The sequence below is a fragment of the Elgaria multicarinata genome, chromosome 7 (genome assembly GCF_023053635.1).
Source record: "Elgaria multicarinata webbii isolate HBS135686 ecotype San Diego chromosome 7, rElgMul1.1.pri, whole genome shotgun sequence".
Taxonomy (NCBI): Eukaryota; Metazoa; Chordata; class Lepidosauria; order Squamata; family Anguidae; genus Elgaria; species Elgaria multicarinata.
This window is the reverse complement of record NC_086177.1, coordinates 80,895,281-80,903,684: the sequence shown is the minus strand read 5'-3', so window position 1 is coordinate 80,903,684 and position 8,404 is coordinate 80,895,281. Positions and strand designations below refer to the sequence as shown.

General features: G+C 43.8%; 1 long non-coding RNA gene across 1 annotated transcript; it reads left to right on the top strand.

Annotated features, from left to right (window-relative positions):
* The first annotated feature begins 12 nt into the window (after positions 1 to 12).
* On the top strand, positions 13 to 2,154 carry LOC134401718 (uncharacterized). The gene is made up of 2 exons (XR_010025675.1): positions 13 to 405; positions 1,907 to 2,154. It is a non-coding gene; the product is annotated as an uncharacterized LOC134401718 (long non-coding RNA).
* The last annotated feature ends 6,250 nt before the right edge of the window (positions 2,155 to 8,404 follow it).

The following is an 8,404-nucleotide window of genomic DNA, read 5'->3' as shown; positions in this document are numbered from 1 at the left end:
GACCTCCCCCCACCCGCCCCCCAAGCCTCCGCCGGAGCGTCGCTGAGTCACATTTCTTGGGGGGAAACAACCGAGAGTCTGGGGGCACCGTCGAGACCTGCGTGTTTCTTCTGGCATAAACTTTCGTGGACTCCAGCCCGCTCCATCTCACGCACCAAGTCGGTGTCCACGAAAGCTTATGCCAGAATATGAGTGCAATCCTATGCATATCTTGGGGGGGGGGGGGGGGGAATGCCCTGCAACTTCCAGCATGTCACTTGTGAGTCTTTTTTTGTGTTAATCTTTACAGGACTCTTCCTTGGTTTTGCTGCAACAACTAACGCAGCTACTCCACTCCTCTGAAAATTAAGCAACAGGCTTCGTTTCTGGTTCCTTGCCTTGCTCCGCGTTCCACTACATTTTGAGGTCCGATCCTAAGCATTTTTACTCAAAAGTGAACCCCACGAGGGGTCTCACTTCCTAATAGTAAAATATGCATAGTAAAGAGCGTCAGGAAAGATGTTGCCTGTGCCCAATAACGTTAGGCCAAGTAGATGTTTTTGGGAGGTTTACATGCAGTGCAATCCGATATGCGTGTCTGCTTACAAATAAGCCCCATTAAGTTCAGTGCATGGTTACTACCGTCATTCTCATAAAAAGAAACATAACGGCCTGGTTCAGACAACGCACCAAACCATGCTGCTTAACCACAAAATGGTTGAATTCCCTTAACCATTTTGTGGTTAAGCAACATGGTTTAGCGTGTTGTCTGAACCAGGCCAATAAGTCAGAAGGGACTACAGAAGTAGCTAGTCTTGGAACATCCTCTTTCTTGCTCCCAGATCAATCCAAACCATAGTGTGCCACAGAGCTACAACCAGTAATTTTGTGTCCCAAAATTGGTGTTTGCAGGAGTATCATTCTAACAGATGGCACACCTTTTCTATTCACCTGTCCTGTGTCATCCTCTTATGGCTGAGACCATCCCCAAAGCTTCCGGTCTTTAGTTAGATGTCTAACTCATTAATTACATGATTGACTCAAGGAAGTGAGCCAAGCCACATGGAATAGAGCAGTGGTTTTGACCTGTGTTTTGGGGAGTGGGAAGGAACTTGGAAGTCAGGAGCCCTTAGAAACTTATCAGAGATGCCATAATGAAAAAATATACAGTTGAGAGAACAAGCTTCCCTGAAAGGCAGTTTGTCCACCTCTACCAATGTGCACTGTGTAAGAGTATTTAACATATTTTAGGGCGCATTATCATTTCACATAGATTGGGAATGAGGTCCAACAGGTCAATATCTTTCTATGTGAACTGATGATGTACCCATGAGCTTGTCCCAGAATCCTCTAGAAGGCACAGGAGAACCAGGACAGATATCCAGGGGTCAAAGTTTAATATGTCTCTCAAGACAGAAATTCTTCCCTATGTACAATGCCTGTGGTACCTTTTGTTTTACACATGCACGCGCACACACAAGATATATTTCTGACATGACTTGGCTGTGGGTGATGTTATGTAGTTCCTTGATATTGCTTAGCTACATATTTAAAAATGTCTATCTGCATTAGTCAAATTTATTATGGATGCATTTAATATATATGTTTGTACAGCATTTTGACAGTTGTGTGAAAAATGATATTTATACACATGCAACAGTCAGTTTCCCAGCTTTGGACAGAAAAGATTCAATTGAATCCTAGAAAGATCATCCAGTCCTAACCTCTACCCAAAGAGCAAGAGCATCTATCCAGAATATCTACCTCTCCCATCAAGCTATGCAGTTCAGACAACAGTGTATCATAGAGCAGCTGCACTAACCTGCAGATTAGCTCTTTTGAAGCAAACAGCACATTGTGTATGCATGAAAATGAGTGAGCGCAACTAAAATACTGACTGCTACCTCTTGTTTTATCTGCTCTGCAGTTCCAAGACAGCAAGAGAGATATGGTTGTGGAGAACAGGCAGAAAGATGAGCACAAAAGGGATGTGTGGAAACTAAAAGATAACGTGGACAATACTGGCCAGAGAGATAAGAGATTGTCCACTGCACCCTGCCCATGTACAGAAGAAGAAGAAGAAGACACCCTCATTCCAACTACAATAGCAAACTGGTGTTCTGCAAAAAAACCCATCAGACTATCACAGTGTTGTGCATAAACTGCTAATATAAATGTGTGTTGTCCTGGTCTCTATACTAGAACACATTGGCCAACAGCTATTTCACAGATATTAGTTTCTCTGACCAAAGACTCTCCTAATGTGTCTCTGTAATAATGTGCTTTTGTAAAGCAAGCCAAAGTAACATTGTCACTAAGGCAGAAATCCTATACATACTTATCTGGGAATAAGCCCCATTGAACTCAACAGGAATTACTTCTGACAAGACATATAGTGTAAGAAACCTGAGTTGCAAACCAAACAGTGCCTGGCCTGGTAAGTCACAGTCTCTCAGCTCAGCTTTGGCCTATGTACAATTTGTGGATAATAATAGTGTCCTATCTTATGGTTTTGTTAAAGGATGAATATGAGCCAACAGTGCGATATGGCTGCAAGAAAGGCAAATGCTATTTTGGGCTGCATTAATAGAAGTATAGCTTCCAAATCACGTGAGGTACTGGTTCCTCTGTATTCGGCCCTGGTTAGGCCTCATCTAGAGCATTGCGTCCAGTTCTGGGCTCCACAATTCAAGAAGGACGCAGACAAGCTGGAGCGTGTTCAGAGGAGGGCAACCAGGATGATCAGGGGTCTGAAAACAAAGCCCTATGAAGAGAGACTGAAAGAACTGGGCATGTTTAGCCTGGAGAAGAGAAGATTGAGGGGAGACATGATAGCATTCTTCAAATACTGAAAATGTTGTCACACAGAGGAGGGCCAGGATCTCTTCTCGATCCTCCCAGAGTGCAGAACACAGAATAATGGGCTCAAGTTACAGGAAGCCAGATTCCAGCTGGACATCAGGAAAAACTTCCTGACTGTTAGAGCAGTACGACAATGGAATCAGTTACCTAGGGAGGTTGTGGGCTCTCCCACACTAGAGGCCTTCAAGAGGCAGCTGGACAAGCATCTGTCGGGGATGCTTTAGGGTGGATTCCTGCATTGAGCAGGGGGTTGGACTCGATGGCCTTGTAGGCCCCTTCCAACTCTGCTATTCTATGATTCTATGATCAATGAGATAAAGTAATGTAAGTTCTCTATACATGCTGTGTATTATCATAAAATATGTCATACAGCAATGATTCGGTAGCCCAGGAAAGTGTGTTCGGTCACAGAACTGTAAAACTGGAATGGATTTGAAAGACGTGCAATCCTTCTTGCATTTCCAAATCCTTTTAAATATATCCAGAATTCAAGTCTAACAGAACTGCAAAACCCCGACATCTATCTGAAAGTGAATGGAACAGAAAGTGAATCAAAAGACCTCCATGTGTACAAACTGGCTATCAAGATGTCTTACAAAAGCATAAGAAGAGCCATACTGGATCAGACCAATGGTCCATCTAGTCCAGCATTCTGTTCTCACAATGGCCAACCAGATGCCTGTGGGAAGCTGGCAAGCAGGACAGGGGTTCTGCCCAATTGTTGTCACTCAACAATTGGGCAGGATCCTGGGCTAGGTTGACTTAAGTGCTGCTGAACAGGCTTCCAGGCAAATAAAAACTAAAGCTATTGCATCATGAACTGCACCTCTTCTCTATCTCCTCTTTCCTGCCAGTTGATTCTTTAACACTGCTTACCATTCTGGGCATGGGGGCTGTTTCTTAAGGGTTCACGCGTGTGCCAATTTGAAGGGCGAATGTGCATGCATGTCTTGTGTGCACATGTAAACCTGATGCACACATTACATTTCCAGTGCAGACACTTCCACACGTTCACCCTGTGTGCTGGTCTCCATTCTGCCAGTCCCTTAACAGTAGTGGCGATTGCAGGGCCTCTGTATCCTATCCAGAAAGATATTTTTTGCCCACTTTGAGTTATCATCTAAGAGTCCGACCACATGTTCCAACAAATACTCAATCCACCTTGTCAGCACATTTGTGGAGAATGTAAAATTCAGATAACCTACTCAATATGAGGGATTACAAAGAAGAGAGAACTGTGACATAACAATATAAAAAAGTCACCTTGGTGTTTAAGTTTTCAATTAATGTGCAACCCTAGTGACATTTCGACAAGAGAACACCCGCCGGGCCCAAATTCAGGTTGAGTGTAGACATGCAGCAAAATAAGGTGGTAGAATAGACTGTACCAATTTATAGTGCAGGTGAGGCATCACGTTTTTAGTGGTCCTAGGAAAAGGAAGCAAAATATTCCCTGCAAGTAGAAAACCACAACAGCATGGTATGGAAGATAACACTTCACCCTTAGATGCTAGTGTTCTACTTGCAGGGAGTTTTTAAATGGGGGAATATTCACAAATGGCATTCCCCATCTATAGTCTGAAGCAGAAAAGTCTATCCTGCCACCTCATCGGTTTACCACCTCATTCTACTGCACATGTAGACTGAGCTTCAAGCAAACCGTTATAGATAAATGGACACTCCATTTATAGCGGTAGAGCACAGAATACTAGTGGTGTTTGACGGGGGGGGGGGCAGCATTGATGCCCCATTTGTGATTGATGCCACTGTGAAACAGGATACTGGATTAAGATTTGGTCTGAATCCAGCGTCTCATATTAAATATATGAAGACACTGCCATCTCTAGTTTGGTGTTGATACTGCAATTTAGATTTTGCTTTCAACAATCCACAGGCAGACTTGCCTAGATACATACCAATATTAAAAATGGGATTACCAAAATATTTTATGTACAGAAAATACATAGCCTTATTTGTCATGCATACTTTTATTTATAAGAACATAAGAAGTACCATGCTGGATCAGAACAAGGTGCCATCTAGTCCAGCACTCTGTTCATACAGTGGCCAACCAGCTGTCTACCAGGCACCAACAAAGCAGGAGATGGTGCAATAGCACCCTTCCACCCATGATCCCCAGCAACTGGTGCACACAGGCTTACTGCCTTGAATACTGGAGGTAGCACACAACCATCAGGACTATTAGCCATTGATAACCTTCTCCCCCAGGAATTATTCAACCCCCTTTTAAAGCCATCCAAATTGGTGGCCATCACTACATCTCGTGGTAGTGAATTCCATAATTTAACTATGCGCTGTGTGAATAAGTGCTTCTTTTTATCTGCCCTGAACCTCCCAGTAATCAGCTTCATGGGATGACCCCGGGTTCTAGTATTTTGGGTGAGGGAGAAAAATGTCTCCCTATCCACATTTTCCACACCATGTATCATTTTGTACACTTCTATCATGGTTCCTCTTGGCCTCCTTTTTTCCAAGCTAAACAATCCCAGTTGTTGTAACCTTCCCTCATAGGTGAGATGCTCCAGCCCTTTAATCGTTTTAGTTGCACTTTTTCATCAAGCTGTCCACCACAACCCCAAGATCTCTTTCTTGTTCATCTCCTGCCAGCTCAGATCCCATTTGGTTATACTTGATGTTGGGTTTTTTTTGCCCCAACGTGCATCACCTTACACGTGCTTCCATTGAACCGCATCTGCCATTTGGATGTCCAGTCTCCCAGCTTGGAGAGATCTCTTAGGAGCTCTTCACAAGCCCTTTGTGTTTGAACACTTGTCGTGTTAAAAACACCTCTAATATTTCTAAATAATACTTATAATATATTTGTCAAGAATACTTCATCAGTGGTGTGTCTAACATGCACAGGCATTCAGTCAGAACTCCACAAAGCTTTTCATGCTATCTTACCATCAAAATAGCATACTGTCTCCAATGCTGCAAGTTAAATGTAGCCCTCATAACTAGTAGCCATTTATAGGGGAAAGTACTCTCTTCAATCTTGCGCTGTTTGGTTCATAAACTAAAATCCTCGTCACCCATTGATACATTTTAAATTACCAAACAAGGGGCTACCGTAAGGATCTCTTAATAGTCAAGGCATGAAGCTAGGCCAGCAGGGTCAAGAGTGTTGGGGTTGGTATAGGGAGAGAACCAGCTGCCTATAGAAAGCCCATAAGCAGGACATGGGTGCAACAGCACCCTCCTGCAAACATTGCCCAGCAACCGGCATACTACCTCCGATACTGGAAGTAGCATTTAGCCATAAGGACTATAGCCCTATCCTCCATGAATTTGTCCAATGCTCTTTTAAAGCCATTCAAATTGGTGGTCATCACTACATCTTGCGGAAGCAAATTCCATAGTTTAACTATGTGCTGTGTGAAGAAGTGCTTGATTTTTTTTGTCTTGAATCTCTCACCAATCAGCTTCATGGGATGACCCTGGGTTCTAGTAAGTCTACTTTCTCCACACCTTTTTCTAAGGCCATAGCTAGACCTAAGGTTTATCCCTGGATCATCCTGGGGTCAAACCTGTTCATCTAGGCGACACACAGGGGATCCATTGCTCAAGCAGGGGCGAACCCTGGATGATCCCAGGATAAACCTTAGGTCTAGCTGTGGCCTAAGTTAAACATTCCCAGAGGTTTAGAACCTTTCTAAATAGAGGAGTTATTCCAACCCCTTGGTCATTTTAGCTGCCATTTTCTGCACCTTTTCCAATTCTAAAATATCCTTTTTTAGGTGTGGTTACCACTATTGTACACAGTAATCCAAGTGTGGTCGCATATTAGATTTGTACAAGGGAAGTATGATATTGGCAGTTTTATTTTATTTATTATTACATTTATATCCTGCCTTTTTTTCCTCCAATGAACCCAAGGCGGCATACATCCTCCTCTTCCTCTCCACTTTATCCTCACAACAACCCTGTGAGGTTGTTGGGCTGAGTCTGTGACTGGCCCAAAGTCACCCGGTGGGTTTCCATGGCCGAGTGGGGACTAGAACCTGGATCTCTCAACTCCCAGTCCAACACTTTAGCCACTACACCACACTGTAAATAAATAAATAAATAAATACGTAAGTAAATTGGTGTCATCAGCCATGTTCATGGGCTAGTAACACACTCTCAGTCTAAACTACATCACAGGGCTGTTTTGTGAGGATAAATGTGAAGGGTGTAACCCCTTTTGTAAGCCATCCTGAGCTGCCTCTGAAAATAGTCCAGAAACTACAGGTGGTACGAAACATGGCAGCAAGATTGTTAACAGGGTCTGGCCAACAGGACTACATCACACCAGTCCCTTTCCAGCTTCATTGGCTGCCAGTCCAGGTCTGTGTCCAATTCAGAGTGCTGGTATTAACATTCAAAGCCCTAAACAGCTTGGGGCAAGGTTATCTGAAGGAATGCCTCCTCCCATATGTACCTGCCCTGACCCTAAGATCATCTTCTGGGGTCCTTCTTCATAAGCCTCTGCCAATGGAAGTGAAGCGGGAGGCTACCAGGAGGAGGGCTTTTTCTGCTGTGGCACCCCGGCTGTGGAATGAGCTCCCTAGAGAGGTTCACCTGGCACCTACATTATACTCTTTCTGGCACCAGGTGAAGACCTTTTTATTTTCCCAGTATTTTTTAGCATTTCACTATCTTAGATCTGTATTTTAAATCTCTGCATTGCTGCTTGGTTTTATTCTGGTTGTACTTTTATATTGTGTTTTTATATTGTGGTTGTATACTTTAAATTGTACTTTATGGTTTTACTTTTTGTGAACTGCCCAGAGAACTCCAGCTGCTGGGCAGTATAGAAATGCAAATTAATTAATTAATAATAAATAAACTGTGTTAACCGTTCCTGAGTATTCTCTCTTAAGAGCAAACGAAGTACCTTTCTAGCTATAATCCAATATTCTTTTCAAGAATCAAAGGGGCAGCTAGATGGTCCACCAGAAATTGCCCCCAAGCGGACTTCGATCTATTATCATCTACCCACGGATGCTCAGGGGTATTGTATTCTATTCACCTTTCTATTGGGCAAATTGTAGTGAGTATGATCTGGCTCGAATTTAGCCCCTGTCGGTCCAGTCCCAAAGAAGCATTTGGTGTCCTATTTGTTCTCTAGACTAAGATTCCTCGCTTTGAGAAGTTAACCGGACGTTTCCATGTGGCCAGCTAAGGAAAAGTCACAAAACCTTACCCAGGGCTAACCGGCAGAGGGAGGTCGCTTTTCAATTTAGCCGCGACTCGATCTTGGCGGAAGCTTGAGCTCCTGAGTCCCTTTGCGCCATCTCGATGCGCGTGTGCTAGCCTAAGGATGCAAACCCTATGCCTGTTTAGACAGAAATCCTACAACTCCCAGCATTCCCCAGCCAGCCATGGGTGGGTGGGGAACGCTGGAAATTGTAGGACTTTTTTCTGTCTAAACAGGATTGAGTCTTAAACGTGCTTGCGCTGAAGTGCCATTCTGCTCAATGGGACTTACGCCCTCGGGCAGCCTTGTCTCCAACCTGGCGTCCTCCAGGTGTTAGACATCTCCCAGCTAACGCTGGGAGTT